The 27628-nt window shown below is 36.4% G+C and overlaps 1 long non-coding RNA gene across 1 annotated transcript; it reads right to left on the bottom strand.

Annotated features, from left to right (window-relative positions):
- Positions 1-88: 88 nt before the first annotated feature.
- Positions 89-25245, bottom strand: LOC107650129 (uncharacterized). Its single transcript, XR_008912272.1, has 5 exons — positions 23046-25245; positions 4262-4328; positions 2326-2509; positions 1684-1726; positions 89-667 (listed from the first exon to the last, which is right to left on the bottom strand). It is a non-coding gene; the product is annotated as an uncharacterized LOC107650129 (long non-coding RNA).
- Positions 25246-27628: the final 2383 nt, after the last annotated feature.

Below are 27628 nucleotides of genomic sequence, written 5' to 3'. Positions count from 1 at the left end.
TCTAACTTACTCTTTCTCCATGGAGAAAGCATGGATGCAAAAATTTCTATATGCTATAACAGTGAAATTAATTTCTCTACTAAAAGTATTATATTTTATAGGTTTATTAAAGATTATTAGAAATCAAGGAAATAAGAAAATACAAAATTAGAGAAGCACGTGTCTAGGGCTGAATAGTCCATTCACAGTAACTTACTCTACATCTTGAGAGGCACGTGTGCTTAGAATCTGAAGCAGAGAGAGAGTCCGTGGTACAGTTAGTTTAAATACAAATTTTGTTCTCCACCCAGGTGGGGATTTTGATGAGATTATAGGCAATTCTGGGAACTGCCAAGGACTTCTGGGGATTGAAGTCTGGGGTTCAAATCTCCATTTTAACATGTTCCCGTTTGATCGTTATTGGGAAAGGTTTCCCCAAAAAGGATCATGAAAACATAATCAACTTAAAGATTACAATAATTTGAGGTAAGAGGAAAAAAGAACAAAACCAATAATTGCTAGACGCATTGACAAAAAAAAAAACAGTTAGGGGGCAGTCCTCTTTGGCATGAAAGTATACATACAAATAAATGTTCAATCAACCACACCCAAAGTTCATTCTTGATCTTCTCATGCAGCCTGTGGTCTGGAGTCATCTTCATGGTGTCTTCTCCAAACAGTTCAGTTTCTGGATTTGGAGAGGTAGCATGTTTATTAACCTAAAATTTCTTCTCAAAAGGAATTTAAACTTTGCAATTTAAAATAATAATATTTTTACATTCCCCCCCCCCCGCCTTGAAAGAGGGTGATTGAAAAACACAGGGATCCTTTAGGGATGCATGGCTGAGTTATGAGGTATATGAATCAATTGGCAAGAGAAATTAAAAAGACATCAGAAAAAATCCAAATTAAAAAAGATAATTTCTGGATGAAATATAGACTATCAAAGTCTTATGTGTAAAAATTCCAAGTAAAGGAAAAATAAATCTATAACAATTCCTTGAATCAGGGTCCAATTAAAATGGTATAAGCAAGTAAGCATTTACCCAGTCAGTAGCCAGAACTACAGAAAGGTTTCCACACTATGAAAGACAGAAAAGGGACTATATTGTAGGAGCCAGATTAGGAGCCAAGTTTGGGATACTCATTTGTAAGTATTTTCACAAAGAGTATGGATACAAGGAAGGCCTACATCTTAATGTATGTTAAGTGGTGCAACCTTGAGTCTTCACACTAGGTTCAAGTCCTTTTTATTGGCTTAGAAGTACATCAATCCATCCTGGATTGGTTTATTTGTTGACCTGTGTGCTCTTTTGGCACAATTCAGGTTTAGCTTTGCTTCTTTGGCCCTGTGAAATGGCTCTTTTGTATATCTTGTCCTGGAATCAGACAGAATCATTAAGCAAAGTCCCATAATATTTTTTAAACAATTAGTGGCATCATTTTTACAGTCTCAAGCTTTTTGGTTATGGATTGATATTATAGCAAATGTATTTTAAACTTATATTACTGCTAAATTAAAAAAATTAAAGAAAATCTTAATACTGGAGTCATGTGCTTCAAATATAAAAAGGAGAGAAAAAACTGAAATAGTATTTTGCACGTGCAAGAAAAATATAATTAAAGTTTTAAAAATAAAAAAATACTTATAATCATTGACACACTGTGTCAGCTAAGAAAATATAGAATATAAGGCTTTCTCACCAAAAATGAGATCTATTTCCTCTTCATATCTGGCCATGATCCACTGTGAGTACAAGTAAATGAATATTACAAAGTAACAGTTATTTTTTTTTTTAAAGAACAGTACTACAAATATGTAGGTATCAATATACCCCAAATTCTCAATAGTCTGGTTAATTCCAATAGCAAACAAACCCACTATCATATTCCACATAAGTTTCTGTATGGCATTTTTAAAATCCTGTGAACTGATGGATATTTGTCATAATTTTTACAATGTAGCAAATCTTTCAACCTTGGAAAATGCCAGGAAGTATCTGAGACCAGATTTAAACCCAGGACCTCCCATCTCTAGGCCTGGCTCTCAATCCACTGAGCCACTGAATTGCACCCACCCCCCCCCCCCATAGTAAGGGTGGGTTTTTGGAATCTCAAATTTTGCCAAAGAATTGCAGGGAATTGAATTTTCCCCCTGACTCTCAGGTGATATAAATAAAAGTATCAACGCACTCAAAAGATATCCTTTTAAAGTAGTCATGCTTATAAGTTCCTGTTTGGAAACTTCTCTTCCTTCTCCTTTTTCTCCCTCCCCCCCCCCATGTGGCCCCTGCCCCTTGCCATGTGGATAATCATAGCCTAAGGAAAAATCACCCCTATTTTTACCAGGTGGTTTTTGATTCCTGAAGAAATTGAGTCTGTTACCAGCAGCCTGGGTCCTGGGGTGATGAGCCATCTGGGTCCAAGGCCAGAGTTTCTGGGGCCAGGGATCAACTGGGCCAGGTGAGAGAGAGAGACCACTGGAGTGGTCAGGGCCAGGACCAGGTGAGCACAATCTGGGTCCAGATTGCTGGCAGGAGAGAGATGAGTCAAGAGGCTTGCTAAAAAGCCTTGGAGAAAAGTGGCTTAGAAATCATTATCTAGGCTATCTTTTTTTTTTTTTAATTTGAGAGTTTTTCCCATTTGGTCACCATTAACTGTAACAGTGAAAATAGTTTCTCTACTAAAAGTATTATATTTTTATTGGTTTATTAAAGATTATTAGAAATCAAGGAAATAAGAAAATACAAAATAAGACAAGCACGTGTCTAGGGCTGAAAAGCCCATTCACAGTCACTTACTCTACATCTTGAGAGACTCGTGTGCTTAGAATCAGAAGCAGAGAGAGAGTCCATGGTACAGTCAGTTTAAATATAAATTTTGTTCTCTGCCCAGGTGGGGATTTTGGTGAAATTATAGGGAATTCTGGGAACTGCCAAGGACTTCTGGGGATTGAAGTCTGGGGTTCAAATCTCCATTTTTACAATGCTGCCCCATATATGAAGTGTAAGTGTTGTGTGGGATAAGATAACAAAATGAACAGGAACTCCACACTAACTAAAAACTGGATTTGGAGGAACATCAGCAGCCATCAAGTCCAGTCCATACCTGAAATGAATCCCATTATAAAATATCCAACAAGTGTTTAACTTCTGAAGACTTCCAGAAAGGCATCATTCCTTATATCAAATCTAAGCCTAACTGAAGCTTTTTAAATAGTGTTATCCAGAATGACTACAATATGCCAGTCTGCCTAGAGCAAATCCTGGAAGCTATCCTTCTAGTACAGCTCAATTCACATTAAATTTTTGACTGCAACAACACAATAAAGATATTGATTAACATCTTCAGGACTTTTTCAGACAACCTACGGCTTTCTAGGCCAGCGAGAAGCCACAAGGTAGAAAGATAGAAAAAGGATAGAAGTTTTGGATACTCCAAGGGGCATGGTAGAGCCAAGTTATAGATATGAGGTGGCAGAAATGAGTCAGAAACCAGTCCTTATTGATTATAATGGGGCCACAGCAGAACCCCGATCTTAGGATGTCACAGAGGCATGATCCATCCTGAGATCCACAATTAATACCACACAGGTCGGAGACATGATAGAGAAAAGAGAGTGCCTGGCCAAAAGCCAGGTCCCAGGTGGGAGAGGTAGATAAGGAAAGGAATTAAAGATGGAGCTTGGCCAGAGGCTAAGCTCCAGCAAGGACAGACATCAGTGAGAGCTAAGATCCAAGAGAGGGCGGAGCTTGCTGTGGCCCTGTATTTAATCTCTTTGATATGCAAATATACACAATACATAGGGATGATTATCATTGGTTAATGACAAGGTATAGGTGTGGTTTCTCTTAGCCAGGTGAACACAAAGAAACCTGTTTTCCCGCCTAACTTGGGGGAAGCTGGGGTCAGGGTCAGAGGCTTTCCTAGCCATGTGCAAGACTGAGCATGCTCTCTTCTAAGCCACTCTGTACATTCTGTTTCCCTTGCCCATAGCTAGGAGTGGACTGCTACACAACCTGATATCTAACCAGAGCTACCCTATCTTGTATTTATAAAGTTGTAAGCTCTACTGGGGCAGAGCCCTTTTCTTTATCTCCTTCAGTTCCCACTACTGTTCCCTACACAGAATTCATTCAATAAATAGATAGTGAAAGAATGTCAAATGAAATATACTGTCTCTGAGAAGGCAGTTCCTGCATTTGTATTACATGACATTTTAGTAAAAGCAGCAGGAGTATACACAGGACATCCAGGCTCTATTCTATGAGTCTTAACTAACCTGTTTTTAAATTTGGGTCAAGTTTTCTCTAGTCCATCGATTTTTTCAGCTGTAAAGTGAGCAAATCCTGTAGAAGAAATGAAAACAAGTAGGAAAGAGGCTATGAGACAGTGATGGACTCGGAGTCAATGATATCAAGTTCAACCATTTATAGCTTGTGACCTTGGGCAAGTCACTTAAATTTTCTTATATTTTATTTATAAAATGGAATGATGGTTCTAAATCTATGAGCGCCAGTGACCACTTATTATCTCATGAAAGCTTATGAAGACATCTTTTTCCCCTCCATTGTGACATGATATAACTGAAACAGGTGTTTAGTAAATGTTGGAAATGGACTAGGATGTGAGGAGGACACTGAGGAAACAGGATATAATCTTTCTGCCCCAGGAACCTGCTATTATGTCTTGCCTGAGCAGAGCTAAGGACTCATGGTCTCTGCATTTTGTCCTCATCTGTGTGGTACAAAGAGATTGAATTCAAGGAATTAAAAAAATCTCAGTTCAAATCTAACTTCAGACATTTACTACCTGAAGTTCCAAAGTGAGCCAGTTTCTTATCCTTTTAATCATTTTTAGTTTCCTTGAAATCTTTACATTAAAGCCACTTTAGCTACATCTTCTTTCTCACTAACCTCTGTCAATGGAACTAAGATATTAACTATTAGCAATAGATAGTCTATATTGGTACAGTCCTCTCCAGAAAACACAAAATTGAAGGAAAAAAATGTGAAAATTCCTCATCTTGAAAAAAAGAACAAACTCAAATGGTTTTTCTATTGAATATCAATGAAGAATAAATTTTTCTATCTTGTATATAAATGAGTATTTATTAAGAGCATACTATATAAAAGTTGAAGCATCTAGACTGCTCAGTGGATAGGGTGATGGGTCTAGTGTCAGAAAGAATTACATTCAAATCTGGTTTTAGATACTAGCTGTGTGACTTTGGGCAAGTAACTTAACTTCTCCTTGCCTAGGAGACAGCTAGGTTGCTCAATGGGTAGAGAACTGGATCTGGAGTCAGAAAGACAAGTTCAAACCTAGCTTCATACACAAACTAGCTTTGTGACCCTGGGCAAGTCACTTAACCTTTGACATAATCCACAGGAGAGGCAGTGGTAAACCCTTCCAGTATCTTTGACAGGTAAGTACCATGGACAAGAGGGTCTTAAAGTTCACAAGGAGTCAGACACAACTGAATGACTGAACAACAATATATGAAAGTAGCTGTGCCTGGTAAGGAAGATGAAAAAGTCAAGGACAAACTACATATCCCCCCACCCCCACCCCAAGGAGTTATCTATACATACTTCTTGCATTCCCCACTTTGGATCATTGATCTAGAGTTGGAAGGGATTTCAGAGGAATGGTAGTCCAATCACTTATTTTATAGATGAGGGAATTGCTTGCTTAAGGGCACACAAGTAGTGTCAGGCAGAATTTGAATGCAAATTTTCTGTCTCTTCAGCATGGGTTCTTTTCATTGTTGGAGAAACATCCTGTATGGTGAAGTGAATAACATTTCTGAATGATAGTGTGTTTATTACATCATGTCAGAAAGTTAATGAAGTAGAGGAACAGCAGAATGATATGTGTGGTCAGGTTAGACCTGCTGGGATTCATCAGGCCATGACGCCTTGACAGAGTCATGAGTGGTAGCTATGGAGACCACAGAGTGGCCCTTGGTAATATGTGATTGCCCACTCAGTCCCCCTTGCATGACCTCTCTCATCAATGCCCCTTACCTATGGAATTGGCATGATTACTATTCCCCCTAGTCTCAGAATGAGTAACGCAAGAGCAAAATATCTGTACCCTAATTCTCTAAAACATCACCAAAAGATCAGTCCCTCAAACCCTATCCCAAAAGACTATCATGGGTTAACTTTTACTTAGATGCATAATCCTCAGTGAAACCACAACTACAGGCCAAATCCAGAACTTTCCTACTCACAGAAAAATATTCTCATGAAGCCCAACTAATGGAATAAAATGAACCATTAATAGAAGGGCGTGGGGTCAGGATCCCCTGGAGGAACATAAACCCACCCCCTTCCCCTATCATTCCACGTGGGTTCCCTTATCCTGGGAAAGCTCTTCTCTGAGCACTTGGAACAGCTCAGAACTCCAGGTCAGGCTCAGGATCAGGTTTTGCCACCAGGACTTTGGATAATGGGAAACGCTGGTGTCCCCTCACCCTCTTAGCTGTCTTTTTTTTTTTTGCGTTTCAAATTGCTTTATGAACACAAAAACTGCAATTTGGATCAAATATACATTTTTCATAAAACTAGACCTGATTGGCAGAGGCACTTTTCTAAAATAAGCCCAGCAGGCAGGTACACACTCCATTTGCTACTCTCCCAAAGCTTCAGAGAAGCTAGGATTCCCTCTCAAATCCCTCACTTTTAGCCAGGGTCCACCTTACTCTTTCTCTAAAGCATGGAAGCAAAAATTACTATATGCTGCCCCAAATATATAAATTAAGTGTAACAGTGGTGTGTAGGATAAGATAACAAAATGAACAGGAACTCCATACTTACTAAAAACTAGATTTGGAGGGCCAGATTTTTAAAGGACACAGCATTTTTATTTCTTTTCATGAAAACGGACAGATGCCCTAACGGCAAGTGCCAAACAATTAAGCAAATAATATATATATATATATAGGCTCCCACTTCTTCCCTTTCTTATTACAGCTCCATTTGGGGAAGCTATGATGTACAGTCTTGAAAGACATGCAATCTTGAATGCAGAGGTTTCTAACTTAGAACAGCAAAGTAAAACAGAAAAGTTACATTCCTCATTCCTTTAAGAGATAAAAGAGTAACCAAATTGCCAACTGCCCTTGAATTGGTGTCCTTTGTTCCTCATTATCAATCACTCTTTCCTGCCTTGTCTCCAGGACTTTTGTATAAAAGTCACCAAAAGCAACACACCAGACTGCTACATCCCATTCCCTAGGAAGGATAAAATTGGGTGTTAAAGTGTGTTTCAAGAAATGAGGTGCAAGCAAAATTCTCATTCTGAGAATAATATACTTAATTCTATCTCACTCAGTGTCAAGGCAGGAAAGTAATTACTACTTTTATTAAACTCCTACTCTATATGCTAGGCACCTGAATAGCCAAAACATATAAAGGGATTGGGGGAAGGGGGATGGCCCCTTCACTTTAGGAAGTTGGTGGAATGGGGGAGTTAATCAGCAAGGGAGTCTGAGGAGAGGATCAGATTTAGGGGTGAGATGAACCTGGAGACTGTAGTATCACAAAACCTAGAGAAAAGGGAGTACCAAGGAGAAGAGGGGTACGGTGTCAAAGGCTTCAGAAAGGTCTAACCATATGAGGATTGAGAAAAGATACTTTAAGAAAAAAATAGAATAATTTTTATCATACAAAGACACACTTGGGAAGGGGAGGGGGAGAATACTCTTATAAGGGGGAGAGGAAGAGAGTGCTAATAGGTGATACCCGAATATTACTCTCAGTGAAATCAATTCTAAGAGGGAAGAAGATCTAGACCCATTGGGATCTTAAAGTATATCTTATCCTACAGGGTAAGGAAGAAGGGGAAACTAAGGGGGCAAGGGGGAGGGGGAGGGAGCTCAAAAAATAAAAAAGGGGAGGGAAGGAGAGGGAGGAGGGTACCTAACAGACCCTAAACAACAAGAAGAAACAAAAAGGGAGGGGCCAGAAAGGGAAGCATATCAAGGGAAGGGAATAGGGGGACTGACCAAAAATAAACCACTGGACTAAAAGGACATAGCACAAGAAGAGAGGTCAGAACTAGGAGAGGATATCAAAATGCCAGGGAATTCAAAAGTGACAATCATAACTTTGAACGTGAATATGATGAACTCACCCATAAAATGTAGACGAATGGGAGAGTGGATTAGAATCCAAAATACTACCATATGTTGTCTATAAGAGACACACGTGAGGTGAGTAGATACTCACAAGGTCAGAATTAAAGGGTGGAGCAAGACCTATTGGGCCTCAACTGACAGAAAGAAGGCAGGAGTTGCAATCATGATATCTGACAAAGCCAAAGTAAAAATAGATCTGATTAAAAGGGATAGGGAAGGTAATTATATCCTGATAAAAGTGAGTATATATAATGAGGAAATCTCACTAATCAACATGTATGCACCAAATGGTATAGCACCCAAATTTCTAATGGAGAAACTAGGAGAATTGAAGGAAGAAATAGATAGTAAAACTATACTAGTGAGAGACCTGAACCACGATCAAATTTAGAGAAATCAAATCAAAAAATAAGTAAGAAAGAGGTAAAAGATGTGAACAAAATCTTAGAAAAATTAGAGTTAATAGATATATGGAGAAAAATAAATAGGGACAAAAAGGAATACACCTTTTCAGCAGCACATGGCACATTCGCAAAGATAGACCATACACTAGGTCATAAAAACATGGCATACAAATGCAAAAAAAGCAGAAATAATAAATGCAACCTTTTCAGATCATAAGGCAATAAAAATAATGATCAGCAAGGGTACATGGAGAGCAAAATTAAAAATCAATTCGAAATTAAATAATATGATACTCCAAAATCTATTAGAGAACAAATCATAGAAACAATAATTTCATTGAAGAAAATGACAATGGTGAAACATCCTTTCAGACCTTATGGGATGCAGCCAAAGCAGTACTCAGAGGAAAATTCATATCCCTGAGTGTATATATTAACAAATTAGGGAGGGCGGAGATCAATGAATTGGACATGCAACTCAAAAAACTTGAAAGCAAGCAAATTAAAAGCCCCCAAAAGAAAACCAAATCAGAGATCCTAAAAATTAAGGGAGAAATTAATAAAATCAAAAGTGATAGAACTATTGAACTAATAAATAAGACTAGAAGCTGGTACTTTGAAAAAACAAACAAAATAATCAAAGTACTGGTCAATCTAATTAAAAAAGAAGAAAAGCAAATTAACAGTATCATAGATGAAAAGGGGGATCTTACCTCCAATGAAGAGGAAATTAAGGCAATCATTAAAAACTTCTTTGCCCAAATATATGGCAATAAATATGCCAATATAGGAGATATGGAGGAATATTTACAAAAATACAAACTGCCTAGACTAACAGAAGAAGAAATAGAACTCTTAAATAATCCCATATCAGAAAAAGAAATTCAACAGGCCATCAAAGAACTCCCTAAGAAAAAATCCCCAGGGCCTGATGGATTCACAAGTGAATTCTATCAAACATTCAAAGAACAGCTAATCCCAATACTATTCAAACTATTTGACATAATAAGCAAAGAGGGAGTTCTACCAACTTCGTTTTATGACACAAACATGGTACTGATTCCAAAGCCAGGCAGGTCAAAAATGGAGAAAGAACTCTATAGACCAATCTCCCTAATGAATATAGATGCAAAAATCTTAAATAGCTACTAGCAAAAAGACTTCAGCAAGTGATCAGGAGGGTCATTCACTATGATCAAGTAGGATTTATACCAAAAATTCAGGGATGGTTCAATATTAGGAAAACCATCCACATAATTGACCATTTTAACAAGCAAACCAACAAAAATCACATGATTATCTCAATAGATGCAGAAAAAGCCTTTGATAAAAAATAACACCCATTTCTATTAAAAACACTAAAAAGCATAGGAATAGAAGGGTCTTTCCTAAAAATAATAAACAGTATATATCTAAAACCATCAGCAAACATCATCTGCAATGGGGATAAACTAGATGTATTCCCAATAAGATGAAGAGTGAAACAAGGTTGCCCATTATCACCTCTATTATTTAACATTGTACTTATAAACACTAGCAGTAGCAATTAGAGAAGAAAAAGAAATTGAAGGTATTAAAATTGGCAATGAGGAGACCAAGCTGTCACTCTTTGCAGATGATATGATGGTCTACTTAAAGAATCCTAGAGAATCAACTAAAAAGCTAGTGGAAATGATCAACAACTTTAGCAAAGTAGCAGGATACAAAATAAACCCACATAAGTCATCAGCATTTCTATATATCTCCAACACATCTCAGCAGCAAGAATTAGAAAGAGAAATTCCATTCAAAATCACCTTAGATAATATAAAATCCTTAGGAATCTATCTGCTGAGACAAACACAGGAAATATATGAGCACCACTACAAAACACTCTCCATACAACTAAAACTAGACTTGAGCAATTGGAAAAACATTAACTGCTCATGGGTAGAACAAGCTAATATAATAAAAATGACCATCAATTACTCAAACTTACAAAGAGCTAAATCAATTGTACAAAAAATCAAGCCATTCCCCAACTGATAAATTGGCTAGGGACAGGAATAGGCAATTTTCAGTTAAAGAAATCAAAACTATTAATAAGCACATGAAAAAGTGTTCTAAATCTCTTATAATCAGAGAGATGCAAATCAAAACAACTCTGAGGTATCACCTCACACCTAGCAGATTGGCTAACATAACAGCAAAGGAAAGTAATGAATGCTGGAGGGGATATGGCAAAGTAGGGACACTAATTCATTGCTGGTGGAGTTGTGAATTGATCCAACCATTCCAGAGGGCAATTTGGAACTATGCCCAAAGGGCAATAAAAACTGTCTGCCCTTTGATCCAGCCATAGCACTGCTGGGTTTGTACCCCAAAGAGATAATAAGGAAAAAGACTTGTACAAGAATATTCATAGCTGCACTCTTGGTGGTGGCCAAAAACTGGAAAATGAGGGGATGCCCTTTGATTGGGGAATGGCTGAACAAATTGTGGTATATGTTGGTGATGGAATACTATTGTGCTAAAAGGAATAATAAAGTGGAGGATTTCCATGGAGACTGGAACAACCTCCAGGAAGTGATGCAGAGCAGAACCAGGAAAACATTGTACACAGAGACTAATACACTGTGATACAATTGAACGTAATGGACTTCTCCATTAGTGTCAATGCAATGTCCCTGAATAATCTGCTAGGATCTAAAAAATACTATCCACATGCAGAGGATAAACTGTGGGAGTAAAAACACCGATGAAAAGCAACTGCTTGACTACAGGGGTGGAGGGGATATGACTGAGGAGAGACTCTAAATGAACACTCTGATGCAAATACCAACAACATGGAAATGGGTTTGAATCAAGAACACATGTGATACCCAGTGGAATTGTGCGTGGGCTATGGGAGAGGTGATGGGAGGGGGGAGGGAAGAAAAGAAAATGATTTTTGTTTCCAATAAATAATGTTTGGAAATGACCAAATAAAATAATGTTTAAAAAATTTTAAAAAATAAAATATAAATGACTATCCTACCCAAACTTATCTATTTAGTGCCATGCCCATTGAAATTCCAAAAAACTTTTTTTACTGAATTAGAAGAAACTATAACAAAGTTCATTTGGAAGAACAAAGGATCAAAGATATCCAGGGAAATAATGAAAAAAAATACAAAGGAAGGTGGACTAGCAGTCCCAGATCTCAAACTATATTATAAAGCAGTGGTCATCAAAACAATTTGGTATTGGCTAAGAGACAGAAAGGAGGATCAGTGGAATAGATTTGGGGTAAATGATCTCAGCAAGACAGTCTATGACAAACCCAAAGATCCAGATTTTGGGACAAAAATTCACTATTTGATAAAAACTGCTGGGAAAATTGAAAGATGGTGTGGGAGAGATTAGGTTTGGATCAACACCTCACACCCTACACCAAAATAAACTCAGAATGGGTGAATGACTTGACCATAAAGAAGAAAACTATAAGTAAATTGGTTGAACACAGAATAATATACATGTCAGACCTTTGGGAAGGGAAAGAATTTAAAACCAAGCAAGATTTAGAAAGAGTCACAAAATGTAAAATAAATAATTTCAACTACATCAAATTAAAAACTTTTTGAACAAACAAAACCAATGTAAATAGAATCAGAAGGGAAGCAACAAATTGGGAAACAATCTTCATAGCAAAAACCTCTGACAAAGGTCTAATTACTCAAATTTACAAAGAGCTAAATCAATTGTACAAAAAATCAAGCCATTCCCCAACTGATAAATTGGCTAGGGACAGGAATAGGCAATTTTCAGTTAAAGAAATCAAAACTATTAATAAGCACATGAAAAAAGTGTTCTAAATCTCTTATAATCAGAGAGATGCAAATCAAAACAACTGTGAGGTATCACCTCACACCTAGCAGAGGTGGCTAACATGGCTAACATGATAGCAAAGGAAAGTAATGAATGCTGGAGGGGGTGTGGCAAAGTTGGGACATTAATGCATTGCTGGTGGAGTTGTGAATTGATCCAATTGATTTCATTCTGGAGGGCAATTTGGAACTATTCCCAGAGGGCACTAAAAGACTGTCTGCCCTTTGATCCAGCCATAGCACTGCTGGGTTTGTACCCCAAAGGGATAATAAGAAAAAAGATATGTACAAGAATATTTATAGCTGTGTTCTTTGTGGTGGCAAAAAATTGGAAAATGAGGGGATGCCCTTCAATTGGGGAATGGCTGAACAAATTGTGGTATATGTTCGTGATGGAATATTATTGTGCTGAAAGGAATAATAAAGTGGAGGAATTCCATTGAGACTGGAACAACCTTCAGGAAGTGATGCAGAGCAAAAGGAACAGAACCAGTAAAACATTGTACACAGAGACTGATACACTGTGGTACAACCGAACGTAATGGACTTCTCCATTAGTGTCAATGCAATGTCCCTGAACAATCTGCAGGGATTTAGGAGAAAAATCACTACTCACAAGCAGAGGACAAAAGGTGGGAGTAAAAACACCGAGGAAAGGCAACTGCTTGACTACAGGGGTTGAGGGGACATGATTGAGGAGAGACTCTAAATGAACACCCTAAAGCAAATTCCAACAACATGGAAATGGGGTCGGATCAAGGACACCTGTGATATCCAGAGGAATCGCGCATCAGCTATGGGAGGGGTGGTGGGAGGGAGGGAGGAAAAGAAAATGATTTTTATTTCCAATGAATATTGTTTGAAAATGACCAAATAAAATAATGTTTAAAAAGTAAATAAATAAATAAAATCCTTCAGTGTTCCCAGGCAACTCTAACACCAAGCAGTTGCCAATATGCATTATTTCCTCTCTATAAAGTCCCTGTGTCTAGGAAATCACAAGTGGTGATTAGAATGAGCTCTAGAGTGAAATTCACTGAAAACAGAGTTCCAGTGATTGTACAGAAATGCTACTCATAAGAAAAAGACCCATCATTTCATTTCTTGTACACATGGATAAGCAGGTACATTTTTTAGTAATCTGCAGTGAGTTGTCTTCTCCTATGTGAGTCATGGAAGTCTTCGATAAGGAGATGAATTTTAAGGTAGATCTTAAAGGTAGTTCTTGAAGGGAGTGGTGCACAATGAATGTCAGCAAATAAGCAGACAGACATTCTAAATCAAGAAAACATCAAGAATATGTTTAAATTATTTTGCAAATACTTTCTACTCTGTTATATAGTATTATTTGGCAGATTTTCGTCAATGATTATATTGCATTGAAGAGTGTTTGTACTTTTAATGAGTTTATTAATTTTAATGAGTATTATTAATTTTCTGAAATTGTAATAAATTTTCTACTTATTTCCAGGTTGAAATCAGTTTAAGGCAACCTCAAGAAAGAGGAGATTTACTCTGAATTGTTTGGCAGAACACTTTAGTAAGGAAGGCACAGAGTACTGACATTGTACATATAACTGAGGTTTTTTTTTGGGTGTGTGATTATGATGTCCCATTGTCTTTATTTGTTAAGTTTGGAGGAATATAAAACAAGGAAGTGAGATTATTTGGGATAATAGACTTACTGATGGCATCTGCAACAATGTTTTCTTCTTTTCCCAATTGAATCATGGAGTAGAAATTGTTTTCATATTCTGCTCTATCCTTTGTAATGTTCCATCTAGTTGGAAAACACCTGGCAACAACTAAAAAGCCTTTTTATTGATTCTCTTCTGGAAATATAGTTACATATGTTTGTTTTCTTAAACAATTTTCTGATCAACCCTGATCTGATGATTGCTGGTTACCCTCAGATTAAGAAGAATTAGATTTTAGTATTCAGGTAAAGTATCCTTCAGAAATTTTCTAGGGGCATGGATACCTTCTCCTTACTCTTTCTAGCTTCCTTTTATGTTTTGTTTTCCCCCAAGCCAAACTCAAAGAAAATATATAAATATATAAACGCTTCCCAGCAAATAAGGAGACATCATATAAGCTATTTGTGTCATTTCCATTCTTGTATTATTTATCTCCTTGAAATGACTATTTTTCATGGACTCTTTATTTGTTTTTAATATTGTAGATGGGGAAAAAGTAGCAGTATTAATACAGAACCTAGAACTTTTCTTGGGCACAATCATTCAGATAACAAAAAAGATGTCATTGAATCCCTTCCCTGTCATCCTATCTCTCACCTGGCACCTTTTCAATGCCTGTCCAGAAGATGTCTGTTCCTCTGGGCATTAATAAGGTTATTATATTTGTTATGGTTCTTATCCTTCCTTCTATAGTTGTTCACCTTTTATTCTTTCCTCCCATTCTCATATAATGACTTTTTTTTTAAACCCTTACCTTCTGTCTTGGAATCAATATTATATATTGGCTCCAAGGCAGAAGAGTGGTAAGGGCTAGGTAATGGCAGTTAAGTGAATTGCCCTGGGTCACCCAGATGGGAAATGTCTGAGGCCAGATTTGAACCTAGGACCTCCCATCTCTAGGCCTGGTTCTCAATTCACTGAACCACCCAGCTGCCCCCCTCATATAACCACTTCATGAAGATGACAATAATTCTAGAAATTGAAGTCTTCAACAACTGTATCAAAAGAAAACTTACGAAACTTTAAATATTAAAGATCATAAAAGCACTGAAGGGTCCAAATAATTCATTCATGAACTATCAAGAAGACCCATTAGGAAGTAGCCAAGAAAAAGAACAATTAGCAGACTATGAAGATGAAGTGACAGAGGAAGAAGAAAGTGAGGAAGAGGAGAAAGGAGAAGAGGAGGAGGAATTCAGTCAAGATGACCAGGATGAAATAGATATGGAAGATGAACCAGAATATGTAGATTATTACTTACATTGTAAGAACCAGAATATTACTTAATTGTAAGCAATACCAAGTGAGGAGACTTCTATCAATGCAGACTGGCAACTGTTCTCTAGCCTACATTCTTATGGAGTTGCCTGGGGCATGAAGAAGTTCAGTGTCCTGCCCCTAGTCCCACTGTCAGTCTGTCAGCATTGGGACCTGAACCCTGGTCTCTTTAACTCCAAAGCTGGTCCTGTATCCACTATGTCACACTACTCTCTCAAGGGGTAGAATGTGTTTACAGAACTTTTCTTTGGCAAATTGCCATTATAAAGCAATAAATTTGATGTGTATTAACCTAACGATGAAGTATATTAAATATAAACATTCTTTCTGTTCTGACTCCTTTTTTTGTCACATTATTAAGAGTATTTTAGGAAAACAATTTTTGTTACATATTCTCATATAAAATTACCACTCATCCCCAACTTCTTTTTTTGAAGGCCCCTACTTTACCCACAATCCCTAAATCCAAATATTACTCTCTTAATCTACTATCTTCTCCTGAAAATTTTTCTAATAGTCCTTTAGTTTTTTCAGAAGTGATTATAACTACACATATGGTTGATGTTTCCATGTCCCCAGCAAGCATGTATTTTAATTATTAATGTGATTTTTTCATCTATATTTCATCTATATTTCACAGATATATTGTCAGCATTGCAATTGGAAGAGGAGGAAGATACAGACTCACCTTGGGATTCAGAGGTATTTTCTACTTAGTGATCTTGAAACTTCAGTATTGAGTGTGACTTTTAAAATTACACTTCAGATTTACTTATTTACTAATTAATATTTATTGTGAAAGGATGGAGAGGACAGGAAAAAACTGGGGATAAAGTAAGGTTTGTATGGGGGTATGGAGGAGTTGAGGAGAGAGAGGGAATATTGCTTGGTGAGGCTAAGGAGAGAGATGCCCCCTGCCAAGAGGAAGCAGCAGGGGTCCAATAAGGTCTGTTTGTCTTTAAATGAGTGAACTGATGTTCAGCTCCCTCTATGCCCAGAAAAGATAGTCCACTTATCTAACTGCGAATTCAAATAATATAAAGTTTATTAACCAGTTGGGATTGGAGTTTTTTCTCAGCTTCAGAGCTGAGGCCAGGCCCCAGAGGCTGGCAGAGGGTCTCTCCCATTCCCATCTACTCTATATCAGTCCTCGCTTTGTCTAATTCAGAATCTTAGCAGTAGACAGAAAGCAAACAAGAACAGGTCTGACCTTCAGAAGTGATTGGGCCTGAATCTTCGGGCTGAACCAAGAAGAAGCACACTACTCCAGACTGGGCTGAATGAGCTCCTCCCTCCTCCCACACCAGGGAGGAAGTAAAAAACCCAGCAGGAAGAAAGTGCTAATCACAAGACCCAACTGCCACTCCAGCAGGAAGGAAGTGCTAGTCACAAGACCCAACTACCACTCCCAGTTGGCCCTTCCCCCACCAACTGTCAGTCTTATTTCCTTTCCACACTACCAATCACAGCAGATGCTCCTCTCCAGGACTGTCTGCTCATTCACACATGGGTCACAGACCTCCCACTCAATGCATGAAATGGGTGTTCACACCTTTTTGTAGTTAGTTATACCTTTTATGATTAGTTAACACCTTTTTTGGTTAGTTCACCTTTTGAAGTTAGTTAACACCTTTTTGTAGTTAAAATGGGTAGATCTACTTCAAATACTGAGTTAACCCTTTTGTAGATTAAAATTGGTAGATCTACTTCAAATACTGAGTTACCACCTTTTGGGGATTAAAAATCTAAATACAGATTGTGAATTACAATTCAATCTTCCCAATAAAGGAAGAGCTAAGTATCTTCATTGTTACAATCAGGAGATAGCCAAATCCAATCTTCACATAAGGTAAGAGATATATTAGACAATTTGTCTATTTCTCTCTCTGGCCTGATGTACAAAACAATTTTAGCTAAATTGAGTGAGTGCAAAGATTTATCCAGGCTATCATTATAATACATACATTACTGATGCAGATGGAATAAATAAAAGGTAAGATATTGCATTTGTTGTGTTTTGGAAAAACCTGATTTAAGACTTCTTTCATTTTCTTATTATTATTGTGGCCTTGCATACAACCTAATTTATCCAATACTTTAAAATAGTTTTTTAATTTTAATTTATTTTTTAAATTTAATTTAATTTTTATTTTTTAAATTATTTAAATCATTGTTTTTAAAAGTTTTTCAAACCTTTTATTTAGGTTTATCTCTTTTAAAGCTAGAAGAGTAAACTGGAAAAGCATAAGCACAAGGTTGTCCTTTTGAAGCAAAAATGTCATTTTTTGGTCAGTATTTATAAATATTTGTCTTCCGTGAGTGTTGAGCTAAATCTGTTGAGTTTTATTTATTAATAATATTGAATGAATAATTCTGAGTTGATAAAAACTTTTGTTTCATTTAAAAAAACTTTCAGGATTAATAGTTTTGCACAGCATTTCTTAGATGTATTTCATATATACCTTCTTTCATAAATGGATCAAGAAACTTTAAGATGGATAAACTAAAAGATATAAGAAGAGTAGGCATGCCAGTAGGCAAAATGGATATGGAAAGAAATTAAAATATAATATATATACATATATAATACATTATTAACTATTATTCTACAAATGTACATCTAAGTAAATCTTTTCAGAACATTTGTTTCTAGCCCTTTAATTTCATGATAAGAAAATGCTATATAAATTGTTAACTATATTGACTGATATATAACTAATTAAAGAATCATTCAAATTGTAGCACTTGTAGTATAATTGCATTAATCACTCTCATTGCTGCCTCATAAGAGCATCAACTTTATCCACCTCTTATGAAGGATAATTTGTATGTGTCATTGATCAGCTTGCTTTTATATTAACAAATGTGCTTGTATGTATTTGAATCCCTTGAAATGTGATCTATTTCAAATATAAATTGTATGTTGTGCCAACACTATATTCTGTTGCATTTTGAATGCCAATCATGGATTCTAATGACTGTCATGTAAATGCCATAATCTGAATTATACCAAATCAAAGCATTCATTCTTTAAATCCTATAATAGGATGCAACAAGCCTATTCATTTTGCATAAAGTTGTCATAGAATTACACTATTATAAGTTAATAATAAAATTTTTATTATGTTTTTAGATTATCCTGAGAAATATCCTAATTTGGAGGCCATAACATTAATACTTTATTATCCAATATTTATTGAAAATATTAAGTTTAAGTCTATAATTAATTATCTTATTTCAAAGCTCACTCAATCTACTCTTGAAATGAAAGGTTCTTTCTAAAACCAAGAAACAGACAAAGGAATTGAGAAAAAACAAAAATCCGCCAAGTTTTATAATTCCATAATTTAGGGGAAAAGTATATTTTAAAGAATTTTCAATATTCATCTTTCTTTTTTCCCTTCCCTTTCTCCCCTTCCTGTATTGCAGATTTACTGGAAGAATTTGGTTTAGATGATGCAGATGGCATTGATGGTATTTTTCTTTTAATTCCTTCTTAACAAGTATGAGAATAAGTGAATTTGTAAAATCTCACCGAACAAAAGTCTTCAGGTTTTTACTTTTTATTTGGCATATTTATTTGGCAAATAATATGGGCATATTATTTCAAGTTTCATTTTTATATTTTCTTGTTTTTTTTTCTATATTGCATGAAGGAGCATATATTCTCCCAATTCAAGTTAACATATATTAAGGAACATTTAAGTATCACATGCCTACTCTTTACTTTCTATTCACTAGTGTGGTAGAGGCATGGAGAGAGAGGGGGCTTCATAAATTAAGCTGAGAGATCTTGCTGACTTTGTGAAGAAGAAAGAAGATCTTAAAAGGCTGTTGTCCTCCATCTCTGACTATCTCTCTGTCACACTTGTGACTTCCCAAACCCTCATAATCCTCATTTTAGATTAGGGACATCGTCATCCCTCTCACCTCAGTTTCCCAACCTGTTATCCCAATAAACCCCTTGACTTGAAAAAGGAAAGGAAAAGAATATCTTTATAGTTTACTCAATGGGGGGTGGGGTGGAGGGAAGAAGTTAAAAGCTTCAAGAAGAATTGGGAGGTGAGGGAGGCAAGGGCGGAGAGGGTTGAAGAAGAGGGGGAGTGAAGGGGGGAGGAGGTTAGAAAGATATACTGATCCATCAGCCATTAGTAGGGATCAGTAGGCAAACCCCAGAGCATTCCCCAGAGCAGTTCCCCTGTGTGGCAGCATCCCTGTACCAGCATCTCTGTGTATTAGCATCCCTCAACATTTCTCATTCCTACCTCCATTATAACCAAGCATCTTCAGGTTCCCTTAGCAGTTCTCTCTAGTCACAAGCCAGAGGACAGCAGTCATTGCAAAAGAAAGTTCCCTCAGTTTACCATTATTCTATTTCACTAGGATCCAAAGAGAAAAACAAACACTCCTTTGCCCCGTGGAATTTACAGATAAATATGTCCCAAAGTCTGGGGTAAAGGAGGCAAAGGAGAGATAAAAGAGATAAAGTATAGGAAAATTTGGGGAGAAGACAACATGAAAAAGGGTAATGGTTATGGAAGGAATAGTTCATAGCCTCACTGTCCCCTAAACTGAGGCAGCAGGGAGCCACAGAAGACTTTAGAACAAGAGAATTTGCTCTTTGTATGCCCTAAGAAGATTACTTGACAGCTTTATGTAGGACTGACCAGAGGAGGTAGAAATCAGAGATAAGGAGACCAGTTAGTCATTTATTTGAAAAGTCCAATAAAAGTTGATGAGAACATGAAGTAGGAGTGTAGCTTTGTGAATGAAGAAGAGGAAGAAGACAGATGTGGAGGTAGAATCAATAGGACTCCATAACTTTTGTGTGTGTATATGCATATATACATATATGAGCATGTATATTTAATATTCACATACACACATATATGGAAAAGAGAGAAGCGTCAAAGATGTGGACTCAGGTTCCTGAGAAGATGGGCTCACCTTTCACAAAAATAAAGAGTATAAAAGGAGTTTGCAGGTAGGGGATGTGTAAATATTGAATAGGCAATCGACTTAATTAAGAATAGATTTTAGCCAGAAGTAAGGTTAAAAGAAATAGTTTAAAATCTTTAATGGTTTCTTTAAACAGTCAGAGAATTCTGAGTAGGTCAGAGGTAGAAAATTCCCAGAGACCCTTAGGAAAACAGTTGGTCAATGGATCACTCACTCTCTAGATCTTCCTTGTTGAGGAAGGGCATGTAGGGAGCTGTTTATGAGAAATTTGGAAGATTTGGTGGTAGATAGCTTGGATAACATCTTGATATCTAAGAAGGTTTGGAGAGAAGGTTTTGAGAGAAGAGTGGTGGTGCAGTTCTCCGCAACTCCACCAGAGGGCAGCAGAGAGCAACAGCTGGGAAAGAAGCTGTCTGCTATATCTGACAGGTAGAGAGATCTCTAACTGAATAGAGAAAACAGTTGTTGGAACTACAGATAACTATAAGAAGATTTATAAATAGATTAGCTTAGGTAGTTAGTAATATATTTTAGAGAAATTAGAGAGTTTAGGTGAGGCCTGGTTTCAGGCAAGAAAAAAACTCCTTGCAGAGTAGTTTGGGAATTTGGATTTTAGGTAGAAATCTTTAGTTTAAGGAAATATATACATATCTCAAATTCAATATCTACATTTTCCCTTTCCTGTTCCTATTTTCCTTTTAGTAGTTCTAATAAATAAGTTTTTCTGACCTGTCTCTAGATGAATTTATCAAATATTAGTTGAACCATCTCCTCAACTGCCAACAATTTAGTCTCCTTATAAACAATAGCCTATCATTAACTATTGATAACAATTAATAATAGATCAAATTTATCATAACAGAGGAGGGGAACAGAAATAATGAGTTTGAGTTTGTTCATGTTGACTTTGAAGACCCAGGAGAACACTCAGGCTTGAGGAGTCCTGAGCCAGTCCTAAAGTGTGGGCTCCCAAACTAAGGAGTGGTCTTTCCAAGGCAGAGGTCAGCCGATGCACATCTCCCTTCCTCTGGACATTGTATCTCTTTTAAAGAAATATAAAATTGTCCTGGCTCTTCTGGCTGCTGTATTGACTAATATCGAGCACATAGTCCATAAAATCTGACAGGATACTACCTAGCCATACTTTTCCCTTTCTTGTGTTTGTACTTGCATTTGTCATTTTGAGCAAAAAGATGACATGGGAGAATTGTCAAGTGCTTTGGTGAAATCTAGGCAAACTATAATGAGAGTAATCCCCTCATATGTCAGCCTAGTAACCCTGTCAAAATGCAATGAAAGTCTGGTATGACCTCTTGTGATCATTTCCCATTGAACTCATGAGAGTGGATGAGATTGCCATTGAAGAGTGTCAAAAGAGATTATCCATGAAGTACCAGTGGTCAGAAGTATCTGAGGACCTGTACAGTCAAAGAAGATGAAGACTGAGAAAAGGTTGTCAATTTTAACAGTTTGAGTATCAGTGATAACCTTAGAGTAAGCAATTTCAGCAGAGTATTAGGTGTAAAGCCAGATTAAAAGTTCTGGGGAATGAATAATAATAACTCTAGTAATTAAACAGAAAAGGAAGGGAGATATTGGACAATAGCTTGAGGAGATGACATGATCAAGTGAAGGGTTTGTTTTTGAGAGGATGAGAGAAACTTTAAAAGACCCAGAAAACTAAATGTTCTTGTGTTTAGCCTTTTCACAGATCATTGTCCTTATATTTGTGCTCTTTGAAAATAACATAAACTTGTCATATTTTAAGAAGGAATACTTAAATTATCAACTGTCATTTTTATGCTAAATTTGTAATGAATGTGTATTGAAAATTAAAAGACAATCTTCAAGTAGTTCGTTTATTCTGAAAAAAATTATCTTCTAGTCAATGGTAATTCTAAAGAAAAAACCCTCCATTAAGGGACTCTAATTGAAAGCATTTTCTATGGAAAATATTTTAGCATATTGGATAAAATTGACTTCAAAGACAAAAAAGCATGGTTTCAAAGCTCATCTCTGATGTGTACTGGCTGTGTGAGCCTGGAAATGTCACTTAACCTCTAGGTGCCCTAGGCAACTGTCTTAGACTGTAAATTACGGAGAAAGTACCAACCTAGATTAGTAGAGGGAATTTCCTCACCTGGGAACCCTTTATAGAAATTAAGCCACAGGATCAGATTCTATTTCCTAATTCTAAATAATCTTAAAAGTCAAATGTAGATGTTATTTTAAAAGGATCTTTCAAAAGACCTTCTCTTTGAAAAGAGGAGGATTTCCCTTAGGACCTCAATAATACATTCTTTGGGACTACCCAGAGATAAAAGATTAATGAGGGTGTAAGAGCTGATAATCTAAGAAAGAGGATAGGCTGAAAAATTAATAAATGAAAGAAAAGTTGTTGTCCTATATCACCTGAGAGATAAAAAAATATATAGGATATATAAGTAAACAAAATAAAGACATAAATCTATTTGGTAATTTTTGATGATCTTGTGAAAAAATTAAAGAAATAATGTGTCTAGTAGATAACTGATATACTATTTAAATCCATCATTATCTTATTCTCTAAGTGCTTCCATGAAAAATGTGACTTATAGAAGTTCCAAGGATTTGAATTTTGATGGGAATTATCCTTGCAAAACAATACCATAAACAAAAAATCAGTTAAGATCCTTAGAGTTTGGAAAGGTTCCTTTAAGAGAAGATGAAATAACTGTAGCTATATCAGAAACTAGACCTGATTTAAGACTGTGATTCCAGTAGAAAAACCAGTCTTCCAGATGTGGTGTGAACCACAGCTCCCTCTAGGAAAAGAAGAAAGGAAAGGCAATGAAAATCATATGGAGCTATAAGTAAACAAAATAAATGATAAAGTCATGGGATGACAAAATTCACTACCTGTTTTTACTCCTCTCAGTGCAACCTAGAACCTAGCAAGTGTCTTTTTAACAAGTGTTTTGATTCTCTCCTCTAATCAGTATAACATTTTCCACAAACACTGAACAGGGGTAGTTTAGGTTTATGCTCTGAATTAGTCTGTTCCTGTCTAAATAAACTGTGAATTCTTAAGTCATTCTTTTTTTTTTAGCATTTCAAATGCTGAAATCATTTATTTACACATCTAAAACCTATGATTGGAGAAGCAGAGTCAAGATGGCAGCATAGAGGCAGAAAATGTTCAGACCTCTGAAAACCCTTCCTTACTGATTGCAAACTAAATGCTCGTAGGGGATTGAAAATCAAACCTAACAACAAGACAGAGCCCAGGAACCCTCCTGCTGGACTCAACTTAAAAGGTATGCCCCAAAAAACCGGAATTCAAGAACACTCCAATTTAAGGGAAAAGAAGAAGAAAGGTCCTGGGACCGTTCCCCCACCTAGAGTGCTAAGCCTCCAGCAGAGCTGGAACCTCTGGTAAGGCAAAGGTGCTGGTCTGGAGGGAGTATCTTGAAGGCAAAGCCAGGCTCAGAGTGTACAATACAGGCAGTGGGGAAGCTGATAGAGAAGAAACACAAAGCACAGAGTGGGAGGCATAGTTGCAGCAGCAGAAACACTCCATATTGCTCCCCCTCTTCCCAAGGTTTTGGCCCCAGGGTACATCCATCAACCTAGCCAGACTTAATCCCATCCAAGCCTCCAGAGGCCAGGGAAGCTCAAGTCAAAACCCATCCCCACAGATTGCTGGACTTAATCCCATCACAGGTTCCAGAGGCCAGAGAAGCTCAAGCTCCAATACTCCTCCCTCACAGACTGCATTGAGAGATTTACTGACAAAACTCTAAGAGTGAAGGCAGAAAGAAAAGCCAAAAACCACAAAAAAATGAGAGGAGCAAAAGCTCAGGCAACAACAGGGAGTAAAGAAGGAATAAATATGAGCAAACAACATAAAAATAAAAAAGAAATTACAATTGACAGCTTCTATAATGGCAATGAACAAAGAGCAAATGGAACAGAGAAGGATGAGAGAACTCCAAGCAAAAAAAAAAAATGGAAAACCCAGGGAATTAGATAAAGGCTCTGGAAGAACTCAAAATACAATTCAAAACACAATTAAGAGAGGCTGAAGAAAACTTTAAAAGCAAGATAAGTCATCTGGAAAAGGAAAACAGTGTCTTGAAGGCCAAAGTTAATCAGCTTGAAAATGAGGCAAAGGAAATGAAAGATGACCTCCAAAGAAAATCAGACCAGAAGGAAAAGCCAGGGATGAAATCCAGTCTTTACAAACCAGAATACAACAAATAGAAGCAAGTGACTACACAAGGTAGCAGGACACTATAAAACAATCAAAAGAATGAAAAAAATTGAGGAAAATATGAAGCATCTCATTCACAAAACAGAAGATTTAGAAAATTGTTCAAGGAGAGACAACTTAGGAATCATTGGTCTACCAGAAGACCATGACAAAAGAAAAAGTCTGAACATCATACTACAGGAAATTATCCAAGAAAACTGCCCCAATATTCTAGAACAAGAGGGAAAAGTGAAGATTGAAAGAATCCACAGATCACCTCCTATAGTTAATCCCTAACTGACAACACCCAGGAATGTTATAGTCAAATTCAAGAACTATTAGACCAAGGAAAAAATATTACAAGCTGCTAAGAAGAAGTCATTCAGATACCATGGAAGCACAGTGAGGATAACACATGATCTGGCTGGATCTACACTGAAGGACCAAAAGGCATATGGAATATGATATTCCAGAAAACAAGGGAACTAGGTCTACAATCAAGAATCAACTACTCAGCAAAACTGATGATATTCCTAGAGGAGAAAGTATGGTCATTTAACAAAACAGAAGAATTCTAAGCATTTGTAAAGAAAATACCAGACCTGAACAGAAAATTTGATGCCCAAGCACAGAACTCAAGAGAATCATCAAAAGGTAATTAAGAAAGAGGGGAAAAAAAAAACAAAACAAAAACTTTTTTTAAGAGACAGAATAAGTTAAAATATGTATCCCCATAATAAAAGAGGTCATTGGTAACTCTTAATAATTGTTATTATCACCTGGACAGCTAGAAGAATTACACTTAGAGGGAACAGTAACAAACTGCATAGGATGAAATGCTGAGACATAAATATGTATATAGATATATGTATGCATAAATACACACACACCCATATATATACAAACATATATATATACACATATATATATATACATATATATATATATACACAACTAGAGCTAAAAAGAAGAGGTTAAGACTAAAAGAAATGGGAAAAGAAATGAAAGAGGGTAAATTGATATGTCACAAAGCAGCTCATGGCATGAGGGGGGAGAAGGGTAAAAAGGTTGGAGATAGGAAATACTCAACTCTTACGTGCATTGAAATTGACTCAGAGAGGGAAGAACAATACAATCCATTGGGGAAGAAAATTGATTTGCTCCCTATAGGGAATTAGTAAGGTAACAAATAGATTGGTGGGGAAGGAAGCAATACAAGGGAGGGAGAAGGTGGGGAGAGTCATTTAAAAAGACTGTAAAAGAAAACAAACGGGGAATAAAGAGGGAGGGGGTAGAAAGGGAAGCAAAATAATGGTGGGAATTAGGGGGACTGATTAAAAACAAAACATTTGTGTAGAAGGAAATAGTGAGAAAAGAAAAGGCAAGACTAGGAGTAGAATTCAAAATGCTGGGAAACACACAGCTGGTTATCATAACTCTGAATGTGAATGGAATGAACCCACACATAAAATGCAAGTGAATAGCAGAGTGGATTAGAATCCAAAACCCTACCATATGCTGTCTACAAGAAATACACATGAGGAAGGTAGAGGTGCAAAGGGTGAAAGTAAAAGGATGGAGCCAAATCTATTGGGCATCAGCTGATAAAAAGAAGGCGGGAGTCGCAATCATGATATCTGACAAAGCCAAAGTAAAAATAGATCTAGTTAAAAGAGATAGGGAAAGTAATTACATCCTGACAAAAGGCAGTATAGACAATGAGGAAATGTCAGTACTCAACATATATGCACCAAATGGCATAGCATCCAAATTTCTAAAGGAGAAACTGGTAGAGCTCAAGGATGAAATAGATGGAAAAACTATACTAGTGGGAGACCTGAACCTTCCTCTATCTGAACTAGATGAATCAAACCAAAAAATAAATAAGAAAGAGGTAAGAGAAGTGAATGAAATCTTAGGAAAATTAGAGTTAGAAGATATGTGGAGAAAAATAAATAGGAACAAAAAGGAATATAACTTCTTTTCAGCAGCACATGATATATTCACAAAGATTGACCATGTATTAGGGCATAAAAACATTGCAAACAAATGCAAAAAAGCAGAAATAATAAATGTAACCTCATCAGATCACAATGCAAAGAAAATAATGATTAGTAAGGGTATATGGAGAGGCAAATCAAAAATTAATTGGAAATTAAACAATGTGATTCTCCAAAATTGGTTAAAGAACAAATCAGAGAAATAATTAATAACTTCATTGAAGAAAATGACAATGAGACATCCTTTTAAAATCTATGGGATGCAGCCAAAGCAGTACTCAGGGGGAAATTCATATCATTGAGTTCATATATTAACAAGTTAGAGAGGGCAGAGGTCAATGAATTGGGCATGCAAATTAAAAAACTAGAAAGTGAACAAATTAAAAATCCTCAGATGAAGACTAAATTAGAGATCCTAAAAGTCAAAGGAGAAATTAATAAAATCGAAAGTCTAAGAACTATTGATTTAATAAATAAGTCTAAAAGCTGGTACTTTGAAAAAACAAATAAAATAGACAAAGTACTGGTCAATCTAATTTAAAAAAGGAAAGAAGAAAACCAAATTGATAGTATCCAAGATGAAAATGGGGACCTCACCTCTAAGGAAGAGGAAATTAAGGCAATCACTAAAAATTATTATGTCCAATTATATGGCAATAAATATGGCAATCTAGGTGATATGGATGAATATTTACAAAAACATAAATTGCCTAGACTAACAGAGGAAGAAATAGAGTACCTAAATAATGCCATATCAGAAAAAGAAATTGAACAAACCATCAAAGAACTCCCTAAGAAAAAATCCCCAGGGCCAGATGGATTCACAAATGAATTCTATCAAACATTCAAAGAACAACTAATCCCAATATTATACAAACTATTTGACAGAATAAGCAAAGAAGGAATTCTACCAAATTCATTTTACAACACAAATATGGTACTGATTCCAAAGCCAGGCAGGTCAAAAACAGAGAAAGGAAACTATAGACCAATCTCCTTAATGAATATAGATGTAAAAATCTTAAATAGGATACTAGTAAAAAGATTCCAGCAAGTGATCACAAGGGTTATTCATTATTCCAGGTAGGA

This window comes from Monodelphis domestica, chromosome 5, assembly GCF_027887165.1.
Source record: "Monodelphis domestica isolate mMonDom1 chromosome 5, mMonDom1.pri, whole genome shotgun sequence".
NCBI classification, from domain to species: Eukaryota; Metazoa; Chordata; class Mammalia; order Didelphimorphia; family Didelphidae; genus Monodelphis; species Monodelphis domestica.
The sequence above is the reverse complement of the archived record's forward strand: the minus strand, read 5'-3'. Positions and strand labels throughout refer to the sequence as shown.